Source organism: Rissa tridactyla, chromosome 5 (assembly GCF_028500815.1).
Source record: "Rissa tridactyla isolate bRisTri1 chromosome 5, bRisTri1.patW.cur.20221130, whole genome shotgun sequence".
NCBI lineage: Eukaryota > Metazoa > Chordata > Aves > Charadriiformes > Laridae > Rissa > Rissa tridactyla.
In genome coordinates this window covers 52,503,643-52,529,558 of record NC_071470.1, presented here as the reverse complement: position 1 = coordinate 52,529,558, position 25,916 = coordinate 52,503,643, and the positions used below count along the sequence as shown (strand labels likewise).

Here is a 25,916-nt window from a genome sequence, read left to right as displayed (position 1 = left end):
AAAAGCCACTGGTCAGATCTTCCTTCCGAAAACCTGATGTTTTAGCGGTTTTGCCATTGTAGTCTGCAGTTGCTAATTTGCTTCATTTTATTTCTAGAGAGCAGTCAGCTGACAGGGCAGAAAGCTAAATGCATTTGCTTTTCATAAATTAGCCAACTCATGAAAAAAGATGACAAGCAGAAAACCTTTAATATATATAATAAGCCATGACTTTCACTAGGGGTTATCAGAAAGAAAACAAATGCAGATGTAATTTAAAGCACAGAAAAAAAGGAGCAATCCAAATACATTTCTTTTTTGCTTAGACCCAAGCCCTTTCTCTGTCACAGCCATAATTCATTTCTTGCCAACCTTGCTCTGGCTCACAACAATAGAAAAGCAAAAACATTCTTAAGCTTGCTTGTTGTTGCAACTTCTACACCATCAGAAATGCTTGCCTTACATATATAACTACATTTCCCACAGTTTTGTAGAAACATACACACTGCCCTGGGCAACACCAGCCGGTAACTCAGTGCTTCAGCAACCTTGCTGTCACAAGGACATGCGGCCTCGAGACTGCAAACTTGCACACATCCCAATGCACGGCAAAGCAGAGGTAGCAAAATTATCACTAAGTACTACTCAATGAGAACTAGAATCTGACACAGTCACTGAAAAAAGGAGATTACTTTTTTGTCTCCTTAATAAATACAGTAATGTTTTCAAATCTATACTCTGGTCATGGTGCTTGCTAACATACGAACAGCTGGCTGACAACAACATTTTATTTCTTAAGACTAAAAGTTCTCTTTGGTCTAGTTTAGTTTGTTAGGTTTTATTTAGTCGAACATATCAAATCATGACAAATATGAAAATGTTAATTACAATCAAACACTAGGTCAGGTAAAAGCAAGAAAAATTATGTTCTTGCTTTACTGGCTATTTGAGTTGGCCAAATAAAACATAGGTCCCCCCTCTTAAATTTAAATAAGGTTTGGGATTTCATAATTTTGTGTTAAAATAAACAGTGCTGACATTTTAGGAGAGAAACAAGCTGCCCTCTGCTTTGGTATTCCTACCCACATAGAATTAGTTGTTTTCAAGACCTCCCAAAGGCAACCACTGGTCATAGTCTCATTCCTGTGGTCTGTGGCAACCCTACCGAATGCATTTGTAAAGAGAGTTTAAGTGCAGGCAGATAATATTTTATTCTATTAAAGCAAAACCAAAAACCAAACAGAAAGCTAAGAAAAAAAATCTTGTGGAATTTATCTCACCTTCTGACTGCCAGGGACTTTTAAAAACACACTTCTCACTCCCGTAAAGGCAAATTTAGAAACCTGGAGAGCCCATGTGTATGACCATCACTGGACTAGGGGGTACATCTGCCCATACCTGCCCATGACTCCCTGGTCAGAGCCCAAACAGGTAAAGCACCCCCAGTACCAAGTATGGCCGGTGCCTTGCGATCCTGTATGGCAGATCACTGACGGCTGTCCTAGATACAAGTGGTAGCTCAGCAGGTCTAAATGACTGGGTTCGGTAGGCAGGAATCCCACATTGCCACTGTTTGGTTACTCACAAACGATAGGAAAACTAATGGCTTGTATATAAGACCTCCTTACACATCACCCTCAGTGATGGTAGTCATTTCTGTCAGTTATGCCTTGTTACAAACTGATTTTTTTCTTTTCTTTAAGCTTTCCTAAAGCTGCCTTGCCAAGTAACAGTATCCACATAACTGTTAATTGCAAATAAGACAAAACAATTAGACCCGTACTTTTAATAAAGCGGAATGTACACATTTGATTTCTTTAGAAGTGCTTATTAGATACTAATTCTAACACAGCAAGCCCCCTTTTAAAAAAAAGCCCCCTTAATGAAAAGCGTAGGTTTAAATGACTCGCAGACCTAGTCAGTCCTCCAAAGCCCTCAACAAAAAAAAAAAAGCTCAACTTCATGCTGACTTCAGTCTGTCATCAAATCTAGGTTATAATTTAGGAGATTCAAAACTAAACACTAAATTATTTTTTCCAGTGCTTCCCACAATATGGTGACTAACGTTTAAATTACCTCCTTTGTCTAAAACACAGCCCAAATAAGCTTGAAAGTGCAGTCATATCTATTTTAGCTGGAAATTCATGACACACAGCTCCCCAGTCCCCAACATATCCTTATTTGGGATTTTTATTTTTTTCCCCTTAAGTGCATGCTTAGGAATGAGCATTTATATCAACATTTTTACTCTCAAATGAAGAATTTGGCAATTTAGAGAGCCATTAGAGTATTATATTTTACTTATGATGGGAGCTAAGCTCCTCTACGAAGCAGCTTACCCATCCGCGGCTTCAAGAAAAACTGAGAAATGTAGTGGAAGTATAGTTAACCAAATGAGACAAAAACCTTTTTCCAAGGTGTCAGGCGGCAATAACAAAGAAGAGACATGTCCTTCACTGGGTCACATCAGCATGGGAAGAGATGCCACCCACCCAGGCCCCAGAAGCCCTGGTGTCTTTGGCCAAATCCCAGCTGCTTCCTCACGCACCTCCTGCTTCTTATTGACTTACAATGATATGGGAACAATATGAGCAACATAACACTACAATTTCTGAATTTCCATCTGTGCTGTTTGCAGTTGTACATCATCTCAACTGCATGGACATGCAAAGAGCCTGCTGTAAACATGTGGCTGTCAGGAAAATCGCTGGGCCTGGGGCTGGTCCAGGAAAGCCAGGGACATGGCAGAACCAATAAAGATAAGCGAGGCTAAATATATTAACAGGGATGAACTATGTTGCTTTTAATAGGATACACTATGGTTTTAATTCTTTCCAATTAAGGTCAGGAATACCATTAAAGCATTTGTCTGACTCCAGAGCACAACCCACCACCAAACCAGCAAGTTTTCTTTCCCATCCAGCCCCTCAGGCATCTCTTTCCTCCCTCCTACCCTGCCCCAGCAGTGAGACACAAGCATCCACCCTCGAGGTGCGCAAGCCCAGGGCCTGGCTGGCAAGCTGCCACAAGGACTACCTTGTGCCTTTCCACCACAGGCACACTGAAGCCAGTCTTCATTGCAGCAAGCGTGTTTAGAGGGGCTCCCCCAGCCTGTCCCCACAGGGGACATCGCCACAGGTAGTAGTGGCTGCAGATAGCAGAGTTGAAGCACTGTAGGCCACACTACAGAATTATTACAGGATCAATTTAATGAACATGCACTTGCCAGAAGTTAACTTCTCCACTACAGGTCCTCACCTTTGTGGCCCTTTATCATTTCCGTGTATTGTTTGTATGTTTATATATTTAAGGTCACTGGCTTAGCAGCATGCATTGCAGGTCTAACGTGTTGAGAAAAGTTATTTCTGTCTCAACGCGCCTGTCTAACATAGCTTTAGATATCAAAAAACTTTTATTTGAAATAAGTCTTACATCTAGAAGGCCTCAAGTTAGCCTGGCCAACAGTTCTCACCACACCTTTAAGGGAAAGGGAAGTGAAAGAACAACTGCCAGAGTAAGAGTTGTAGCTGGAGATTATTTTGTTTACCACAAGAGCTAGGCAGGAAAGACTGAAAAGCAGCAATGATCTCAAATTGTTAATTCCTGTAGTCAATAAAGTAGACAAGGAACCAATTATACTGGAAACTCTAACACTAATTAAGTAAAGGTGCATAAAAAACAGAGTGCTGTAATTCTTCTGTCACTTGCAACAACTGTGAAAGAAGAAAAAAATTAATAATCCCATCTGACTCCAACCAATCCAGCTAAAGACGTTTCCCTTCCCACAGTCTAGCTTTAGAAAAAGTAGCTTTTACCCTTCTCAGCTGAAAATACTTAGGGGATAACATTCACAGCATGCTCACAGCATACGAAGCAATTAACTGATTTTGTGGGCAACTAATCACTGATGCAAAACAGATGCAAAACATCTGACAGTCACAAAACCTGTTGAGGTTTTTCATAATGCTGCAAACATTACTTCGGCTATGAGGCAAGACGAAAGTAAGTGAACAACATTTGACAGGCACAAAATGTGTTTTTATTACCTCATGGGGTTTTGTGGTTCTGTGCCACAGACATGACTTTCTACTGACAATACCCTGCTATTTTTCAAAGGCAGTAATTTTTCAAAAACTGCGCGAAAAAAAGTTCCCAAAACAGCACAGCTGGGGAATTCAGCTATTAATAGACACTTGACTCCGCAGTTACCACTTACCTTTCTATTAGGTGGTGTAACAGATCTATATCTAGTTAAACTTGCAGTGGTGGCTCTCAAATTGTATCTATCTTTCTTGCAGACCTCTAGAAAATTCTGTATACCTGAAAACCTGCCCGCTTTTCCCAGCATTACCAAAAATCCCATCTTTCCCATGCTGTTACACTTCCATGATATTACCACTATCTTTAAGGAAGACATTTATTTCCCAAACAGCCAATCATTAATTTATTCTCATTCCACTCTTTACTAGAGGAAGGTGGGAAGTGCCCTATTGATGAGTCAGGACACTGCAATTTTGATTCTGAACAGCTGAGAGATGATCTTGCATGGCAGGGGACAGGTTTTATTTAAACAGTGGCTCATTTTTTCCTGTGGGATGATGCTTAGGAACTGTTTATCTAACAACACTGGTCAGTTCACACATTTACCTTGGGGTTTTTTTCTATTCTTTACATCCCACATTCACAGAGGTGCAAAAGTTACTATCTGAAATCAAGAAACTAAGCAGTTACCTTCGTAGGTACTAAACACACTATTTAGCCAGTTCAAGCTAACTTGAACTATTTTCAGCACATGAAGGGCACAGTCCATTTTAAAACCATGTAAGCTTCTTTTAATCCATTTAGAGACAACTGTCCCTTGACAGATCATCACATACCCTTTTATAATTAAAGAATGCCTGCAAGTTAGCATCATAAACTGTGCATGTTGGAGAGATGTGCTTTTCAAAGGAAAGCAACAGGTGTGGGGCATATTCTGTGTTTGATAAACAAAAGTGTAAATAGAGACAAGTAACATTATTTGTGGCACTCAAACAATGAGATAATGAGTGTTTATGAAGGAAAAAATGACACAGATTACACAGTGGACTGAGGTAGGATGGACTTGGGTGTCACTGGGTCAGGGAGGCTGCCTGTACAGAACCACATTTGGAGCCATAAGGAAACCATAGTAGAAGGAACGCAGTGAAAATTATTTTTTTCCCATTCTTAACACTGGGACAAGAGGAGCAAGATTAAGTCAATTTCCAAAAGAAGATTTGAAATAAACGCCATTAAGCATGTCACACAATCCAGATAATATATCAAATACAAACTCCCCCCATTATCCGAAAAAGGGAAGAAAAGTTTCACTCCCATATATATATATTCACACGCTATTCAAATTCACAGGTAAGAAGAATAATATTCTAAGAAATGTTTCAACTTTCCAAAATGCAAGCTTTTCCATTTATCTAGACTTGGCCCAGAGCGCAGGAAGCACCACTGCTCACGCATGACTGCCGAGCGACTGCCAAATCCCAAGGCTACTTCAGGTTCTGGGAAGTAAACCAACAGTGCTTTAGAAACTTTTTGATCAGAAAACTTTTGGACCTGGGTCAACCGGCTATTTTTCAAGCTCATTGTCTTTCTGGCAGTCTCATTAAACTATTGAATTCAATGGACATTTGATTTAACACTAGCATTGGAGACTCAAAAGCAGCAGCAAGAAAGTTTTGCCTAGCATTTGCTGAGAGTCATCATTTTCTTGACTTTCTGATATCTTCCTATTAACATTTTGCTTTACATAACTAATATAGGGGAGAAAAAAAAAATTTGACCAGGGTCCTAAAGCAGTACAAACAGTACGGTCATGTCAGCTTCAAGAAGTTTTTAATTAGGCTGTTTGTAAATTGGTAATGCAGTCAAAATCAGATCTGTGCCGCTGTATTCCTTAGGAAGTTGCAGTGCAGATAAAGCACATCAGACTTCCAAAGTGCAGCTCCTCACAGAGGCGCAGGCTTTCCCTGGATTTCCTGGTCTGAGACCTTGACAGCTTTGCTCTTTTTCTGCTTTGTATGATTTAACTTTCTGCAGCTTAATCAGAGGCTGCTGAAGGCTTCCTCTAATAAAAACCCCCAAGGGGAAAACAAGGCATAGGCAGCATGATGACAATGATGATGACAAGACTGGTTTCCATCATGGTGAAAGAATTTTTTCAACTTTATGTTCCAGTCCTCAAATGCTCACTGGCATGAAACACGCCTCAGCAACAGGCACAGAATAACATTGGCTGTTACTACCAATAATTTTTATAGCTACGCACTGGTATGGCTAGAAGAGGCTAAAGCATTCTTGTCTCCATTTTTGCTACTGGTTTGTTACAACATAATGATTAAGTCACTTTCAGTTTTCTCATCTTTATCTTTAATTAATCATCCTATGTTTAATGCTTTAAATTAAAAGTTACAAGTATAAAACAAATACCTCTGGCCATACAAATAAATGAAGCAATTTGTAGGAAACAAAAACACAAAGAAAGCGATCAGTTAAATTGTTCTCAGTCACATGACAAATTTGGTGTACTTCATGCAGGGAGTAACACTATGTGCTTCTTAACAAAAATATGCGACCCCAGACACAAAAAAGATTTTGGCAATTCAGAGCTGACACCTCTCAACCTCAAGTTCAATTGCCGTGGGAGGAGATCTTCAAGCGTCTCACACCCTCATACCATATAAAATCCTGTCCGGTTGCTGGATTAAGTTGCTGGTACTTGTAATTTGAAGGGTCTCATTTTTTCCAGTGAATCAAACGTGGTAACTTTTTCAGACTGCCCATACAGGCCAGGCTTGTTCTAACTCAATGACTACAGCTGGCATAAAAACAGCAGGCAAAATTTAAGAAGTAATTTATTGCCCACTAAGAGAGGAGCAATTCTTCTGGAGAGAGGAGCAATTCTTCTGAGAAAAGAAACAAACAATAATTCTTCCATATCTAAATTTATCATTACCTCTTTCAACAAATGCCTCACAGAGCCTGTATTACTGATTTTACGGAAAAAGGCCAGAGAGTTGTCCTAACACATGGAGACAGACAGCTTATGTTGACACATCCGAGAGCCCTGTCCTTCAATATTCTCACCTCCTCCCTTGTAAACAGGCTCAAGATTTGGCCAGGCATTTTACCCCCTTTAGAGTAATGAGCAGCCAAACACAGTATACAAAGAATAGTAACTAAAATGACACAGAAGATTACGTATGTCTGTAGCAGCACCGTGTATTTTGCAAATTTAGCTGAAGCCTGTGAGGAGATAGCACTGCAATGCATTAGACACCATACACACACGCAGTATACAACTGTGTTACAGCGATATTTGTTTTCAGACACCAAAGCAAAGATCCTCAGGGCAAGATGCAGTTCATTTGCTGTGCGAGAATGAGGTTGGCTTATTTTTTTTTTTTTAATGTCTGTGGGTTTGCTTATACCTTTCACTCCCTTGATAGACTATAATTAAGGACTGATTTCCTCAAACGAATGCATCCCCAATGATTCTCTGTATCCTCAAAAAAGCATAGAGTAATGAGTAATATTCGGACCAGACAAATACATGTATTGTGGGGCATGGAGGAGTTGTAACAGCTGCATTGTTCTAATGCAGCTGTTCACCATTACTGGCACACGTTGTGAGGCACTTCTGATTACTGCGTGTTTAATCTATATATAAATGCATTATTTTGCTACTCAAAAGTTTGGCATTTAGATGGTATCTGCAAGGCTTCAAAACTGTAGTCTATCTGCGATGCCCCAGCTGGCTATTTCAAAGTGTGCCAACAATTAAAATGTCACTAAAGATCACACCACTCTCCGAGCTATCTACGTTATTTTAAGCAGTGAAGATAAGCTGTGGCCAACTTCACATTGTTTCCTTAAATCTTTCACTCAATAACTATGGACGCTACTGAAAATAAATGTGTGAGGTCAATGGCACCACAATTTACACGCTAGCTAACGAGGCCTTGAAATTTCAAAAAGGTACTAGATGGGATGCACAGGTCAAACTAGAAACAGGTAGAAAAGTTTCACTTGAGACTGTGAATGGGAAATCGCCACCAGTCATACAGGAGAACCTACACAGTCTTTCAAAGGCATTAGCAAAAAATTCTGCTATTTAAGAGTGGAATGGAGGAGGGAAGTATTTACCCTAAATACAAGAACTCTCAAAGCATTGCCGCACTGACTGCAGAAAAAAAATTTTACAACCAGTTGCTCACTGCGAATTATTGTTATACAGATGCCTTTTTAGTAAAAGATACTACCCTGGTAAACCATGGCGAGGAGTGCATCTCCATAGTCTACTACTTGATGGCATTTTCTCGGGGCGGGGTGGGGCTGGAGTGATCATGGGTCTCCACTGCTTCCTACAACCATTTTTAGGCATGCATTTGATTTGGAGCTAGGAAATACATGATGTGAAACATTGGTCTCCACACTGTAAATTGCGCTTCTTGGGCAATCCCTTTGGACAAAGATGAAAAGCTCAACTGTCCAGACATCTTTTCTTAATAACACATTTATGTTAAGCAGAGGAGGGACCAATATTATTTTCTTGGGCCAGCTGCTATCTCCAACAGGAAACATCCATGAACAAGGAGAAAAACACTTCCCTGACTTGTGGAAGACTAAAGATTTCTGCTTTCTCATGCAAAATGAGAAATCATTTCTTCACAGTCCTGAAAAATATTCTGCATAGTTAAACAAAGCTTGAGTTGGGTACCATGGTTTGGAAACCAACAAAGTAGTGCTGACCACCTTCTAGTCTCCATACATGATATCCCACAGTCTTCTTCACTCCAGCAATGTCCTGCTGCAGTAGCCACATGCACAAAGCCTGATTTTTGGAGAGTTCTCACTAGGGCTGATCCTTGTCTACCCAAGCCTTTCCTACAGGTTTGACCGGCCCCAGAGGTGCAGAGAGTTTGAAATAATTGCAGCCACAAGAGCTCCCTAATGCCACACTAAAACACTTCCACTTCTACCATCACAGAAATCTGATCATCTTTTGGGTTCTGCCCATTTCTGCCAGTTTCTGCCCATTTCTGCCAGTTCTACCTTTTGCCTCCCTGCCTGACCATTAACAATCTACAGTGACCTAAAGCAGGGAATAGTGTTAGACCATTGATAGCATATAATGTATCTTTGTTTCCACATTTTTATCTAAATGGGCAGCAGCAAAGTCTGACAGATCCTCTTTAGGAAGAGCAATTCAAGAACCAAACAAACTCCAAAATAAACAAAAAAAAACCCAGCAAAACACCCCCACGAAAAAAAACCCACTCTGATTGAAAGACAGACAGGCAAAAAGGAAAAATGCTGAAAATGCCAAGAGGTAACTTAATGATTTGGTGACTCATCATGAGAGAAGTCTTCCATGGTATTTAAAAAAAACAAAACCAAACAGCAGGAACATGGTGCGTCATGAGAAGGATCAGATGAATTCTCAGCATTTTTTAAGAATGAAGTCATTTGGGCGAATTATACAATGAATAGGGTAGTGAAGAGTAAATATCTAATGTTTGCAATTACTCCAGCTCACCCTCATACTTCCTTTTGACCTCACCCACAGTGTGCAGCTATTCATGATATCTCATCTTAACAAGGAGACATTCTCTAGTGCTAATGTACTGGAGGGAAGAAAAAAAAAAAAAGAAAAAACGTAACTCAGCCAAGAAAAATAACCATGATTAAAATTAAAGGTGTAGCTTTAAAGTAAAAATTTGCCATAAAATTACACCCTCAGACAAAACCGCGTAGCAAGCTACAACCTTCTCCCTCTCTCTTTTGCAAAGAAAGAAAAGGAAAACAAAAGGAATAGTTTCACAATGTCCTTTTTTCAGACCTTGATCAAAGATGTGCTGTGTCTGCTAATTACTGGTTTATGGCAGAAACACTTCAGGTCCAGCCCTGCAAGGTGTTATGTTTCTCCAAGAAGGCTGCTAAATGCCTCAGGCTCCATTATCTTTAACAGCAGATGAAGTACTTCTCATTAAACAAAGAACTCTTTTTTTTCTCCACATCGAGAGAAATTCAAAACTTTATAACTGTATTTTGTTCCAAAACGCATTTGTTATTCCTAGTCTAAAAGTAAACAAACATATACCAGTTAGGAATCCATCCTCTCTACCAAGATTAGTCTACCAGATTATGATCACATGAAACGTAGTTCCAATTTCTCCAACCCTTCCCCCCGCTTTCTTTGAAATGAACAACAACAACATTGAATTGATATATTATTAACTTTAGCACTGGCATGCTACCCCCGCTCACCTCTATGCACGTTGCATAACACAATCTGTAAGCAGTATTTGTTATTTATTTGCAACAACTACATTGTATGTCATTAAAATACTTTAACAGCTAATGTAAGTAAGGATCGCTTGGTTTTGTTAAAAAAAATATAAATAAAGTGACCCATAGATTTTATTCATTATTTTAAAATACTGGATCTGAAATTTATCTGGATCCTTAAAAAAGCCCAACCCTAACAGCTTTTCACATGGGCAGCTAGGAAGTGCAGGAAGCAATTTGCACTTATGTGAGACATCCACTTCTCCTCAGTCCCATTTCCTGTCAAAATGTCTTTTACGTAACTGTCATTTAATATTGATTTTTGACTATTTTTCTTAAATGACAGTATTGTTTACTTGACTTGTTCTGAAACTTAATTTTGTCCAGACTTCCACGTAAGCCCAAGAAATGTACTCGCAGCACTGTGCCACCTCATCCTAGCAGCCCTGCCATGAGAACTTTGGTCTGCCCTTGCTCCAACTCCTTCAAATTTCTCTAGGAGCTTTCTGCTCCAGGAAAGCTCCCTTCAGCCAAGTATAACAGGATACAAAAATCCCACAACCATACTCTCGTTATAATTTAGTTATTCAACGTTGCTCCTTTTTAGGCAGCTCCAAGAGATGCCACACAAAAGCATTAGTCCCCACATTCACTTAACTATCACATTCATGGGGTGGTTTCTTATGGGTTAATAAGACTTTGTGGAAAATGACTGACTTGTTGAACCATCGCCTTCCTTCCAAAACTTGGAAAGGAGATAACTGGCAACTCTTTTGGCCAAGGGACTCCAAGATCACTATCGACAGCAGGCACACGTATAAATTTCAGTGCTTGAGAGGTCTTGAATGGAAAATATTACACATTTTTGTACTTGCAAAAACTGTAATACATTATACTTAGCACAGTACGTGTATTTTAGTGACTCCATGTGTCACTGAAACTTATAGTCTGCTCATGTGGAGTGGCTTTGTATGTAAAGGAAAAATAATCTGTTAGTAATCGAGAAGCATTAGTTATCTCTGAAGTCACTGTGCTCATTAAAACTTTGGCTTCCTAAACTCTGTAATACATTTGAAGAACGTATTCTACATTCCATTTTTCACATAGAAGCTTAGTAGTTAGAAAGGATATTATATGGTCAATAGACTAACTACTCTGGGTTTGGTCTTTTTCCCTCCAAAAGACATTAAGTGAGTGTCAAAAGTCCCCTCTGCCGAAGCTTGTGTTATTTCCATAATTCATTCCCTTCTGCCAAGACTTTCTCTCTTGTACAGCAGCAATCACTCACATCCTAAATGCAAACAACAGACTAGGCAAAAAAAAGCAAGCTCCCCAAAACAATTGCCACTCAGAAAACCCATTAAATTGCCCAGTGAAGACTACTTTATTTCAAACAGAAAGCAACATCAAACACCAGCTTCTAAAGAGCCTCACTCGTTAACATAAATTTTCTATGAAATTTGTGCTTCTCTCAGACAATGGCTTGTAGCCTCTCAGTTTCACCATTTTTATTTTGGAATGTTTCATGCTCAGCCACACCCACATAAAACTAACTTCTAAAACCTTCGAGGGCTTTTTGGGTTTGGATTTGGGTTTTCTGGGGTTTTTTTGTTGTTTTGTTTTGTGTTTTTTTTTAAAGTAATATTTTAATTGTATCTTGGTAAGAATTAGAAGTGTTCAGAAATTAAAGCTTGCCAAAACTGTGGAGTAAAATACTCAGCAGACATTATAAGCTTAAAAGTTGTAAAGCGTTAAGAGGAATATTGATGATCCCAAAATATGAAAGCACATAAATCTGTTGTGAATTTAAATGTAAGAGAGACTGAAATCATTTGCAAATTTCATTTTAACAGACAGTCTCTACTCAGCTTACACAGTCCACAAGAATGCTGGAAAAAAAGCTAAAGCCTAAACTTGCGCCAATGTTTTACAAAGTATGCACCAAACATTTAGTTAACATCAAGTTCAATTAAGCCTAAACTGAGAAAATAAGCAGGAATAACAATCATTTACTCAGTTTGTAAGAGAAGTAGATGCTATTAAGTAAAAATAAATAAATAAATCCATGTTCAGTTCTGGTTCAAGAAGCAGGCACAACTCCCCCACCGTAGCTCTGTGAGTTCTGCTTTGAGGCATCTAAGGCAAGTGAGCAAACTTGCCCAGTTTTTAAGTAGGCAAATTACTACCCAAAGCATTCTTGAAATATTTCCAATAATAATTATTTTTTTCCATTTCATACATTTATTGCTACTGGTTTTGTTTTTAAACTCTCCTGGGTCAGAAGCAAAGGCAATCTTCATCATATTATATTTTTGCAGAAGAGATGGTCATTCAGCGCTATGAGCCAACACTAACATCTCTGTGCTGAGAATGTGCCACATCGTTTTCATTGTTTTTTCCCCCGCCTTTGCTATTTCTTTTCCTCCTTCTGCTAAAAGTTACACTATCTTTCCTTAAAAGCTTCCTCATTCTTTGAAACAAAATGTTCTTTCTGGCAACTGTTTCCCTCCTGCTCTGCTCCCTTTGCTCTCATCTTTATAGTCTGTCTAGATGCCCACCCTTCCCACTTCTCAGAGCTCCCTGAAATTGGCAGCATCAAACACTTCCCTTGTATTGAGTAGTTCCCTCAGGGCTGGGGAGAGCGAGGATCTGACATCTGCAGCAGCCGCCAGTGGCATCAGGTCACGTGCAAGACAGAGGAGGATTGTGAAGCAAACACAAAACAAATGCAGCAGGTTAAAAGGGCACTTCAAAACTTCTATGAAGTTGAGGTAGGGTCTCTCAAACCTCCTTACTCATCGCAGGAAGGAAGGGAATTTTTTTATTTCAAAGCACTTTTGGGGCAGAGGCTCAAACACAGAAGGGCTCCACCAGAAGAGTCACAAGGTCAGGAGGAAACCACGTCCTCTGGGGCTCTGCCCCAGCTGGGAACCAAAGTCCTTTCAAGACCAGAAATTGCTGCATCTCCACAAGTGAAAGAATGTGCACATGAGCCACTGCAGAGAAAAAGCACCTTTTTTTTTTTTCCTGGGGAGGAATAAGGATTCAGCTGTGACTAAACTGAAATGTCAGGTCTCAAACCACAGAGTTGACAAAGTCTCAGATCTGGTGCAGATCCTGCCAAAAGCAGTAAAGGTGCATACTAGCGAGTAAAGAAAATTAACCAATTTTTCCTGCATAACTCACTGTGCATTAGCTGAAAGTGGGGGTACACTGTGCACAAAGCTGGAGGAAAGTGCAATTAAAAAACAACCAAACACAAACAAACAACGTGAGAAAATACTTTCCATCTGCACACAGCACAAACACCTTGATGTTGTCAGCCTGTCTGGGACAAGAGTCATGGTAACAGATACACGAAACAACGCCCATAAGACCCCAATTTAATTATTAGTTACAAGTGTTTATGATAATCAGACACATATCTCTTGTGTAAGCACCCAGGTTTTCACCACACAGGGGTTACAAAGGCATGGTTTACTTCTCACCCCTGCTCCTCTGCTGAATCATCAGATACCAGCCACAACGGGTCCGGATACCAGACGAACAGGTTCACTGATCCAATACACTCCTCTAAGACAAAGCCATCCCTAAGGTTTTCCAGTTCCCTTATTATTTCTCAGGCTTAGTGTTCAGACCAGAACACATCCACTGAAACACATCCTACTCAGTGTCAGGCCAAAACACGTCCCACCAGAAAATGCAAGGCGGTGGTGGGGACGTAAAAATCAATATATACACAGCTCTTTGTTATTCAAGCACCAGGCACAGCTGGATTTTACTTCTAATATTGAACTAACAGCAGCATTAAAAGATGAAACTTTCAGGTCTGTTTTACAGGGCAATGAATCTCTACAATGTGTTTTGCACCAGAGCATCCAAGAGTGCACCTTTCTTCTCATTTTATTTGCTTGTAGGAAACTTCTCTTCAGGAAGTGAAACCTGTGTGCACCGAAACCTAAATATTATTTAACAATTCAAAGCAGATTTACATCATCACCAAAATGTAAAAATAAGTACAGCAATCAATATTTGCCTATAGGTTCCTAACAACCAGAAAATACTGGGGGGAGAACGCAGACACTTTAGTTCACAAGGAACTATCAAAGATGACAGGTACTCAGCCCTGATTTAACGGTCATCATGATACTTTATTTTTCTTCATATCATCTATATCAAGTAAGATCAGATTTGAAGGGTAGATAAAGGTTATTTGCATAAGAAAAAGAGGAAACTTCTAGGTTTAGGAAGTAAAACATTAAAGCCAAACCAAGTCTGCTGCAAATCCAGAAATGGAACTAGAAATCATGAATTTTAAATCTACGCTTATCTACTAAATCTGACAAAGTAACACCTGAAACATCAAGATCACTAATGGAAAACATTTTGCAAGTAATACAGCATCTTTAAAAAAGCTGTAATTAGCTGCCACACACAGTAGGTAATATTACTAGAGAAAGAAAAAACATTTTGATACATTACACTGCAGTGCTTATGAAGTATCAGTGACTGTCACTGTGAATACCACGGAAGTCCATTAGAAAATAAGGAAATGAAAGCCAGAATTGCATTAAAAGGCCTCCTGGAGAATAATACTCCATGAAGATCACTTCAAATGAAACAAAATATAACAAAATCCTAAGAATATTACTTTTCTGATGGCTTGCTATAGCTCATTAAAGAAAAAACCCTACACTACCCTCTGAGGATTATTTATAAATGGGAGGAAAACAGTTACCAAAAGAGCTTCCTGAAAGACAGATATGAACATTTTCATCAGAGTAACTAAAAAGCAGGACTTAACCAGGAAATCACACTAAGAGCAAACAACATTGCTTGCTTATCAGCCATCAAAGTCTGAAATATTTAATGGCTTGATTTCTGCCTTTTTCTGAAAAACAAAACAAAAAGCAAAAACCAAACACACACACACCCCCAAAAAAGCAAGCATCATCTGTGTGATGAGAGATAAGGAAAAACAAAAATTGCACAGAGCCAACTTCAATGGCCACTACAGGTCTTGAAAATAGTGGTGTAATCCCAAACTGAGATACAATGACTACAGAAAGGCTGATTTGGTATTACACAATCGGATGGCAGCAAATGTTTTCCCCTTATGTAGGCAGTTGGCACTTCTGCCTATTAAAGAGAAGCTGTATTGCACATCATCTAGATATTGATAGTCAGCAAAATTAACTCCTGTGGTTTTCAAGAGATTTTTTTTAGACTTTCATAATGAAGATTAGCTTAGTTTTGTTGCTGCATTCCTAGGACATATTTATTTAATGTTTTGGAAATAAATTCAATCTACTACTTAGAAGCATCTATGCTATTAAAGATAGCTTAGGAAGAGTTGCACCTCTTCATAGTGGGGATAGTTGAACACGTATTCTGCTTCACCCTTTAATAGCAATGAAACGGCTTTTCAACACCTGGAATGTAAATCAACTTAAAAGACAAGCAAAAGTAACTTGAGGAGTTTGAAACCTGCAGATTACTGTTAGGCAGCAGTCAGACTCCTAGTAACACTAGTTACCACCACAATCAACCTAGATATATTTTCTGTATTAAATTTCAGCTTGCAAACATTAGCTCTTGCTTACAGTCGGACCATATAAATCAAACCATGTGGAGTGGATTAGGCGATTCCCTGCTGCCCACAAATATACTCCTACTTCTTTTAGGCTTCTAAACTACTGTACATCCTGGGGCACTTCAACCACCCTACTATCTGTTGGAGGGACAACACAGCAGGGTAAAAGCAATCCAGGAGGCTCAATGCGTTGATGATGACAGGTACATCAGCAATAAAAGGAAGACTAGGGAAAAGGTAGGCCCTCTCCAGAAGGAAACAGGAGACCTGATCACCCAGGACATGGAGAAGGCTGAGGTACTTAATGACTTTCTTGCCTCAGTCTTCATCAACAAGTGCTCTAGCCACACCACTCAAGTCGCAGAAGGCAAAGGCAGGGACTGGGAGAATGAAGAACCACACACTGTAGGAGAAGATCAGGTTTGAGACCATCTAAGAAACCTGAAGGGACTCGATGAGATGCATCCACAGGTCCCGAAGGAACTGTTCGATGAAGTTGCTAAACCACTATCCATCATATTTGAGAAGTCATGGCAGCCTGGTAAAGTTCCTGCTAACTGGACCATTTTTTAAAAGGATGCCCATTCTTAAAAAGAAAGGCCCAGGGAACTACAGGCAGGTCAGTCTCACCTCTGTGCCCAGCAAGATCATGGAGCAGATCCTCCCGGAAACTATACTAAGGAACATGGAAAATAAGGAAGTGATCGGTGACAGCCAACATGGCTTCGCTAAAGGCAAATTGTGTCTGAACAATTTGGTGGCCTTCTACAACTGGGTTACAGTGTTGGTGGATACGGGAGGAGAAACTGACATCACCTACCTGGACTTGTAAAAAGCATTCGACACTGTCCTGCAGGACATCCTGGTCTCTAAATTGGAGAAACACAGATTTGATGGATGGACCACTCAGTGCATAACGAATTGGCTGGATGGTCGCACTGAAAGAGTTGCAATCAACGGCTTGATGTCCAAGTGGAGACCAGTGACGAGCGGTGCTCCTCAGGGGTCGGTACTGGGACAAGTGCTGTTTAACATCTTTGTGGGCGACATGGACGGTGGGACTGAGTGCACCCTCAGCAAGTTTGCTGATGACACCAAGTTGTGTGGTGGCTGCCTCATCCCTGAAAGTGTTCAAGGCCAGGCTGGATTGGGCTTTGAGCAATCTGGTCTAGTAGAGGGTGTCCCTGCCCATGGCAGGAGGGTTGGAATTAGGTGATCTTTAAGGTCCCTTCCAACCTAAACCACTCTATGATCTAAAAATCAAGCCAAAACTATCACCTTTTAATGATTTGCTTGTGTAAAATCACTTTTGAAACTCATATAATATTTTGCACTGTGCATTTTTTGTTTTAGCAATTAAATCTTTGTTTTAAGAAAGTCTCATATCATTGTACTTTCAGAGTAGTTTAATCCCTATAGTGGAACTATAATGGAAGGCAATTATTTCCATATCTATCTTAAATGTAAGAATTAAAGCATACAGTCCATACAATAACAGCAGGTGATAAACATTTATTCTTCGGCTAGTCCTAAACATATCTAGAAGACATGCATGATTTCGGACCTTACAACAGACATCTATAGGGTCAGCAAAATCACTTACATCACTTCAAAAAAAACCAAAATTTTTACTTTCCTGTCTGAAAACAATTTTTTTAAAAAAACCCACAAATTAAGATACAAAGTTCAGAATTAGATTTTGTTCTATTTGTCAGATGTCTGTGCTATGCAGCAACTTGTACCAAGCAAAGGCGTTTCTCATTGGTTAATGAAAAAAAAGCAAGAAGACCAGTATGACCCTTTAGTTACCACTTGATGCATTGCAAACAGGTGGGAACTTCTGGGATCCAACACTTTCTCCCTCCATTTTCAGTGAGGGACTCTCAGATTACACAAGACTTGCAAACCTCCTCCCACATGCACTCACTACCCTTCAAAAATAGTGATGTCCCAACAGTGATTTCCCACTCAGCTGCTTATAAGGCTTTGCTAATGATAACATCTGAGCTATCCTCCCAAGCAGCCTCTCAATTGACCAACACTTATTCTGTACAGAACTTGGATTATGAAGGTAGCAATCCTGAAAATTTACCCCAAATTGAATTTACAGGGTCCCAGCTTATGAGAGGCAATTACTTCATGATGGCCTCCTAATTTTCATACAAATGAAGGTGGAATTTTGAAATATCCTCCTAAGCTGATTACCCCCTGGTTCAGGTCATCATGATACCAATAAAACACCAAAAGCATAATGGTAAATTCGCTCCACTTGCTGCAGCTCAAAAGTGATATTTTACATTTTCCTGGGGGCAAACAAACTAAAAGGAAATTAAAACCCCCACATTATGTGTTTCCTCTTCAACCCTCACCGAATTAAATGCTTAATTCCAGGGCTACTCCTTTGCTTCATTCTCTTTGCCTTCCCTCCCCCTTCCCCGGCCCATGGTGGTATCAATGATACTGTGGGGATGGAAATGTAACTGAAATTAAAGTAAAAAATGTTTTTAAACCAAAGTTGAAGGAAACATTTTGACGTTCAGTAAATAATGATCTATCTTTGGCACCTGGCATTGTCCTCTTTCTATATTTACTACTGGATTCATGTTCCTATGCTACATACTGTACTGAACTCAAGAAACTGAATGGCCTTTACAAATCCTGATATTCTGCAGCTCTGAAGATCCTCAGGAAGGCTCTAATGTACACAATGTGGAAAAGACTGCTATTGCTTAACTAGCCCTCACTCCCACCCATTTTCCTGGCAAAGGGGTAAGTATAATCCTGCAAAAGTCACTGAACTCCATTTTTACCCTCCGACCTTCCATTTTCACCCCAGCAACTCTCTTTTGAACTTCAAGGCAAGTCTTTAGTTTGTCAGGTTCACTTCGCTGCAGCATGTTTTGTGGTTCATCTAATTGCTAGCTGGCGTGCAGCAAAGTGCTGTGCGCAACAGAAGATTTTGAATTCCAGCTGAAGCAAGAGCTGTACCCTTCCATTTATGCAGGTTGTGGGCAGGCTTTCCAAAGGCATGGTTTAGCTAGCAAAACCTGTTCAGCTGCTAAATTAGGAGGAAAAGCTTTCAACCGTGCCTCCAATTAAAAAAAAAAAAGTGCATATACTTATGCACCAAGACACCTTTGATTCAAAGAGGAAGCCATCATCTTCATTAGCTTTGAATTATTTGAACAACTTTTTACCCAACACCGCTTAAATGTCAAAAACAGATAAAACAGGAGAATTTAAGATGGCTCAGTTGCTCGCACTGCAATGTATGGCATAAAAAGCCACAGGCAAAACCCTTTCAGCTTTAGAAAAGCTCCTGTTAAGATGTAAGGGTATGAGAAGCCTGGAAAGGCTTCAGGTCAGCTGTCACCCTGTGCCTCAGGCACGCTCCTGCAGCTGCAGGCTGAGATGACACCTGGGAAGGCACCAGCCCACACTCTGAGGAGAGAAGGTTGTCTTCAGTACCACACCACCAGCAGAGCCCTCTAGACCAGCAACGTCTTGTCTCCAAGTCTTGAAGCTGGTGTTTACAAAGCTCACAAGAATTTGAAGAGCCTGCCCAGAGTTCATGGGATTTACTTCAAAGAAACGCCGGCTCGGAAACGGATTCTGCAAATTTGCAGATTAAAAGTGACTTTCTCAGCAGCACCTGCTTACTGTACATTGCACAGAGCCCTGGTCCTGCAGGTCAGGTTACTTCCAAACCCAAAGGTCAGACTGACAAAAGCACTTGGCGATTTTCATGCCGCAAGGCACGCAACCTTGGATTACCTCTTCCTTAACAAGCTACATACTGAATGTCCCTACTGGCCGCTGACGGGCCAGGCAAGCCCCAGCTCCGCACAGCGCCTCTCCTCAGCCCCTTCAGCAACCTCACACCATGGAGCAAACCCCAAAGAGGGCATGATGAGGGCCGGGCAGCCCCACACCAGACATACGCACCGTCGTTCACAATTCCATAAGGAAAACAGGTCCCAAGACCCATGCAGGCAGCCTATACGAATATTCATATCCACCTGCGTTCCAGGCTGACCCCCCAATTACAGCTCTGCTGGCACAGCTCTCCTCCCCTTCCAGCCCTGCAACGAAAGTTTCTGAGAACATGCGAGTTGAGCACTGCTGAAATAGAGAATTCAGAGATCACAAGAGGGACTCCAGAACAAGTCACCAGATAGTTTTACCCAATAAACTCTGAGGGACATGTTACTTCACTTTGCCTTATTGCTTTTCTTGCCTGGTCACGCAGGCTCTCTTCTGCAGCCGTAAGTAATATATTTTTGTTTTTAATAGAGACTCTTCTATTACCATGTCTTCCTATTACTGCATACCTGGCTTTGTAACCTGAATGCTTCTTTGGAAATACTTTTCCATGCAACTCCATAAAAATAATATGATAAAACAAAAGAGACTCGGGAATTTTAATACACAGAGAAGCAAGGCAGATCCATGCCTGCATCACTAAGCCAGGCAGATTCATTCCCCAAAACCCTACTGCTTTGAGCTTACAGGCTACTGAAAACTTTGACAACTGATTTATTTATTTGTATTTATTTTTTTTCTAAAAAAGTTAACCGGAGAGGAGCTTTAAGGCTTGAAGTTGATGAAACGCTGGCATTTGGCAGAGAGGAGGCTGCGACCACTTAGGATCAGCAACAGATCAGACAGGTTTTGACTACCAGCTAAACTATAAATATACAGTTTGTTTGTATATTCCTAGCCATTTGACCTCTGTTGAGTTCTGTGATTTTTTGGCCTCCACTCTCAATTAAAATGGGATAATAGTGCTTATTTCCTTAATCAACCAAGAATCACTTTTGATATCCTTGAAAGAAGAGTTATGCAAGAATTGACATTACAGGAAAAAGAATTCCAGCAAAAAATTGTTTTCAGGTTTAGAAAAAATTGCTCAAAAGTTCTGATGCTTTCAACCAGTTTATTGCCTACATTCAACTGGCCAGGACAAACCACCTTCTTCTATATGCTAAAAAAAACAAATCACCAAACAACAAAACTAAAGTCAAAATGCCTATGTAAGGGAAATAATGATGACTAGTAAACCAAAGTTGGAAAAATACAAGACTTCCGAATGCATTCTTGTCATAGCTTTCTTAAAGCTCATCCTTATATGGTTTATGGAAACAAAATATCCACCCCAAGGAACCCATGACTCATAAATGTGAAAGCATGACTTTTAACCATCATCTCAAGTGAAGCCTGTATTGTTAATAGTTCAAAATCCTTTCTATACTTGTATTCTTCTGCATATTCCTCTTCTTTTATTTTTCTTATAATAGCCTCTCCTGCCATTTTATTTAGCAGCTATACTCTTTTCTCACCTTTCTATGGAAACAACTTAAACTTTTAAACTTTAGGACTTCAGATCCTCCTGTAACAGTGACTACGGCTGTGCCACTCCCTGCATTGCTCGTTGGTTTTTTTTGTAAAATTAAATAGTTTACAGCTAACCTACACTAGGTGAATATTTCAACACCTGAGGAGGAAAGGACTCAAGTTTCTTAAAACCTGCTCTACATCAAGGTGTCTCACCTCCCCATCTTCAAAATGGGAACAAGATCATTTATTTGTCAGAACACACATTCCTCACACAGCAAAACTCTCTTCCTCCTGTGCATTTCCAAAGCAGAGCAGGGATCTCAACACAATAAATGGTAATATCATTATACTGTTTTATAATAAAAGCAAGACTCGGTCAGAACAATAAAAGTAGTAAGTAAAAAGCATACTGAGCTAGTCTTACTGCAGACAACCATTTCTGAAATGGATAACTTGAAAAATGACCTTAGAAAATAGAAATCAAGTGATCCATAACATTTTTTCCCTATTACCCCACCTCAAATCATGAGCATTTCAGCTGTTCTTAAGCTAGAAGTCTAGACTTCATGTTTCCTGAGAGAAAAACTGAAAGGATGAGGGAGAACGGTATGATAAAGATTTGTACTCAGGCAGGCAGATAAAATAAGTGACACGGTTTTTAACACTTGCGTTTACCAACTGCAGAACACTGGCTTAAGGCTCATCTGAATTTTGACTCTGAGTCCTGTCAACACGGACATCAAAAATACCCCGCAGGCCCCAACCTCACCTGTGACACTTGGGCAACTCTGTATTTTTAAAAGGATCAGGCAAAAAAAGAACCAAAGCCTATAGCCATCACTAAAATTCATCTACTGCTTTGTAACACCCATGCTCATTTGCAAAAATCCATTAAAGTCAACGATTGAAGAGCTGGAAGCAGAACTGTAGTAAATGCTCACTGCCAACCTACAGCACCCAAAAGGATTTCTGAAGCACTGCAATAGACAGAGAGGGAGGGGTAAACCACCTTGAGAATCCTTTTTACTTCCCAAGCCCAGCAATCACAATGCCTTTTGTCCTAAATGACTAAATTCAGAGGGAGAGGTGAAATAAATTTCTTTACAAAGCATGCTACAGCTGTGCAGATCTGTTTTACAAAATAAAGAGGTAAATAAGCTCTATATTATAAAAGAAAACAAACAAACAAAAAAAAAACCACTTTCCAGGCTTTTCTGTTGTTTTTGTTTGTTTGTTTGTAGCCCTGTATTGCTCACTGACACTTTTTCCACAAGTTTCATGAGTATCATGACCTCATGTAACAGAAGAAGTACACAATTCTTTATCTTTCTCACTTCCAAAGAGACATTAAGGGCAGGAGTCTGGAGAAACAGTCCCCAAAAACAATATTTAAAAAATAGGTGGTGGCTCTTAGCCGTTCAGCAACTTAAGAGATTTATTTATGGAAGTCCATACTAAGTTACTGAACTTGAAAATACATCCAAAAAGCAAGCATCTGGTTTCCATCTGTCCTCATGGGAACCAGGAAAGGGCTTTAACTGAAAAATAAAATATTGGGGTGCAAAAGAGCAAGATCTCAGGGAGGGAGGGACATAAACAAAGAAAAATTTCCTATGCAATGCATCTTATGTTTAAAAACCCAACAAACTACGAAGATAAAATTTCATGTTAGAAAAAGAAGAAAAAAACCACATCCCTGATTTTTAAACCATATCTAATATGAAAACTGAGCAAATAACACACCAAAATTATATTTTTATTACACAATTTAAAAATTATAACCTTCATAATAAACACTGAGACTTGTTTACAGAATGAATTAATTCTACAGACATATACCTGAAAATACTTGCCAACACATGCGAATGTTAGGCCCATACTACTGTACATGTCTGGGAAGCACAATTTAATCTATTTGTATTTAAGCAATCTCCAATCAAGTGGACTTGCAGTTGAGACAGCTGAAATTATTGTTCCTTCCAGGGGCAGAGAAGAATTCCATATTTAAAAAACCAACATACAATATTGCCTTACATAGGAAAAAAGGGAGATTTTATTCTCCCTTCAAATATTTTGCCAATATTCATTTACAAGTTACAAAACATCTAAACTGGTTTTCCACAAGAGGTACATGCACATATGCCTCCATAAATATACTGCTTTAAACCTCTTGGTAAAGCTTTTGAAGACATTGTTTTAAATATCCCTTCCAACCTTCCAGGCGAGCTACTTCTTGCCTATTTTGCCTATTTTGTTTGTCTCGATTTTATTTTTTCCACTTGGCACATAAAAAATAGAGGAAGTCAAGTGAAAACCTGACCAACAGTACAAAAGCATATCAAGTTAAAATACTTATAATAAGGAAGCTGATCATAAAGAATTTCCTCTCTCGCCTTTGCCATGCAGACTCACAAAGTTTCCTTCATATCATTTAAAAAGCAAGCTGCTGCCATGCCCCAGCCACCGTGCAAACTGGGATACTGGAGCCCATCAACCTCAGATGGGACCCACTCGAGTTCACTGGCCTAGTAATCCCTAAGGCATACCACTGCTTTTCTACCAACCGTAGTTTTGATCCTCACAACACACACCATAAAAGTGCTAAAAAGCCAGAACAAGACCCTGTTTCTTTTTCAAATAGCTACTGTTTATTTTGGTTAGTCCCTCCCTAGCAAACAGCACAGCCAGCCCCGCCTCTGACGTGCCAGGAGGCTGGTGGTGTGTCCAGCCATTTTTCCCCATATTTCCGTTACCTTCACATTACAATTAAGTCTGCACCACTATACTAACTTCCACATATTCAACACGAGTCTGTGACAAATTATAACTGATCAAGAGTGAAGCAGGCATGCACAGATGAGTACACAGTACTTCTTACAGTTTATCATGAATAAAGGTCATTCAGTGCTACCACCAGCAATGTACCAAACTGAACTTACAAAATATATTCTGGTTCTTACGGCTAATGTGATCAAACTGAGTTCTTTCACATCTTTCATAAAACACCACAGGGACACGCTCACAGCGCAAAGGCCATTAGCTCAAGCCATAATGCTCTTCCTATTTTCTTGGACCTCAAAGTAACACCACTAACCAACCGATCATCGGGTTCCTTTAAAGCAGCAGCAAACTAGGGTGGTATCTAAGAATTTATATACTCTTTCAAGACTAACCTCAACGTTCCTGCATTGTAGTTCAAACTATCAGTAGTCTGTGTGGAAGTAGATAAAAGCTCAGAGAAGCACAAAAACCCTTAAAGATAATTAAAAGCAGAAAAAACAAAATTAGATATGTATTAGATTTTCCCATCTACGGCATCAACTCATATTTTGAAGGCCAGCATTGTTTCACATTGACAGCATCTCTTTAATCTTGCATGTGAACAATCACAGATCAAAATATTTTATCTAGTTTGGTTTTGTTTTGGGAGAAGAGGCAGGAAGAGAAGAATATAATTATGGAGATCCCTCAATATTAAAATGGCTTATCTTGCCACCGTGTTTATACTCTCAAGCCATCCTTCCCATGGGCATTCAGCATCTGTAGTTAGCATGAGCCAGTCTGACTCCAAGAAGCACTTTCTTCCAGGCTCTAAAGAACAAATAAACAACCGAAGCAAATCTCCTGCTAAACAGCAGAGCAAGGAAGTTTTCACAAGCAGAGGAGCCAGCAGAGCACTGTCTATGTTTTTTGTTCCATGGGATCCAGGCAGAATTAGAAACAGCTGAGACCATAGGACCGCAGACTGATAGAACCACAAAAGAGGACATCTGTCCCACCCCCAGATGCTGGGACAGAGGCTATTCCTTTGATCTCTGCTAATCTGATCCTGACTTAGCCTTCAGCTGTCAGGTAGCTGATGCTGGTGAGTCAGATGCTACGCTGGGTAGGAAGGGTGAGAACAGGAGGGGACCAGGCTAACTCATGATTAATTCGATTTTCAAACCACTCATCCCTGCACCCAACCAGAAGCAGCCTCCGACAAGTTATTGCCTGACCAAAGACACACCTGCTATTCCTTTCCTATATCTGATATTAACCCTGCCCATCAATTTACGGCAACAGGAGAAAGTAGGCCAAAACCCTACACTCCCAGCTGCCTACTGGAGTGACTCAGTGGGCTCTTGGAAAGTGCATTTCTAAACGACCTGCCTGCCTCATTGGGACACAGAAAAGCAAGTGACACACTAGATACAAGGCATGATTCTTCTGATGAGCTCCATCAAGAAACTTTTAATGCCAACTTTACAAGTTTCACTCGAGAAGACGCCGTAGGCATGAACCACACCACAAGATACTTCTTTCCTCAGAGGCTGAGCAAAGGGAATCCCTTATTACGGGTAGCTAAGGACCAAAGTACAGCAGGACAACAGGAAAAACAAGACACAACAAGCAAGACTGAACTGTAGCCTCTTAGAAAACAAAGCACTCACACAACCGTTCAACTACATGTCATGTAGGGCTGGGACCAAGCACCACCACCCTGGAGAGCTGGACGTTTGTCAAACTTACACCCATGTCATTTCTTCTATTCTTATATTGATGAACTCTCAGGGAGAGGTGGTCCTTTCATTAAGGGCAGGATAATTTGCCAGAAAAGGCAGTAACTGTTGAAGAGATACTGTTATGGGCCTCAACCAACACTCATTGAGGAACTTGGCATTGCCGAAGGCAGGCACAA

The 25,916-nt window shown here is 40.0% G+C and overlaps 1 protein-coding gene across 13 annotated transcripts in view; it reads right to left on the bottom strand.

The window, feature by feature from the left end:
- Nucleotides 1-25,916, bottom strand: part of PDLIM5 (PDZ and LIM domain 5) — a 128,613-nt gene that overhangs the window by 60,867 nt on the left and 41,830 nt on the right. The window lies entirely within an intron of this gene.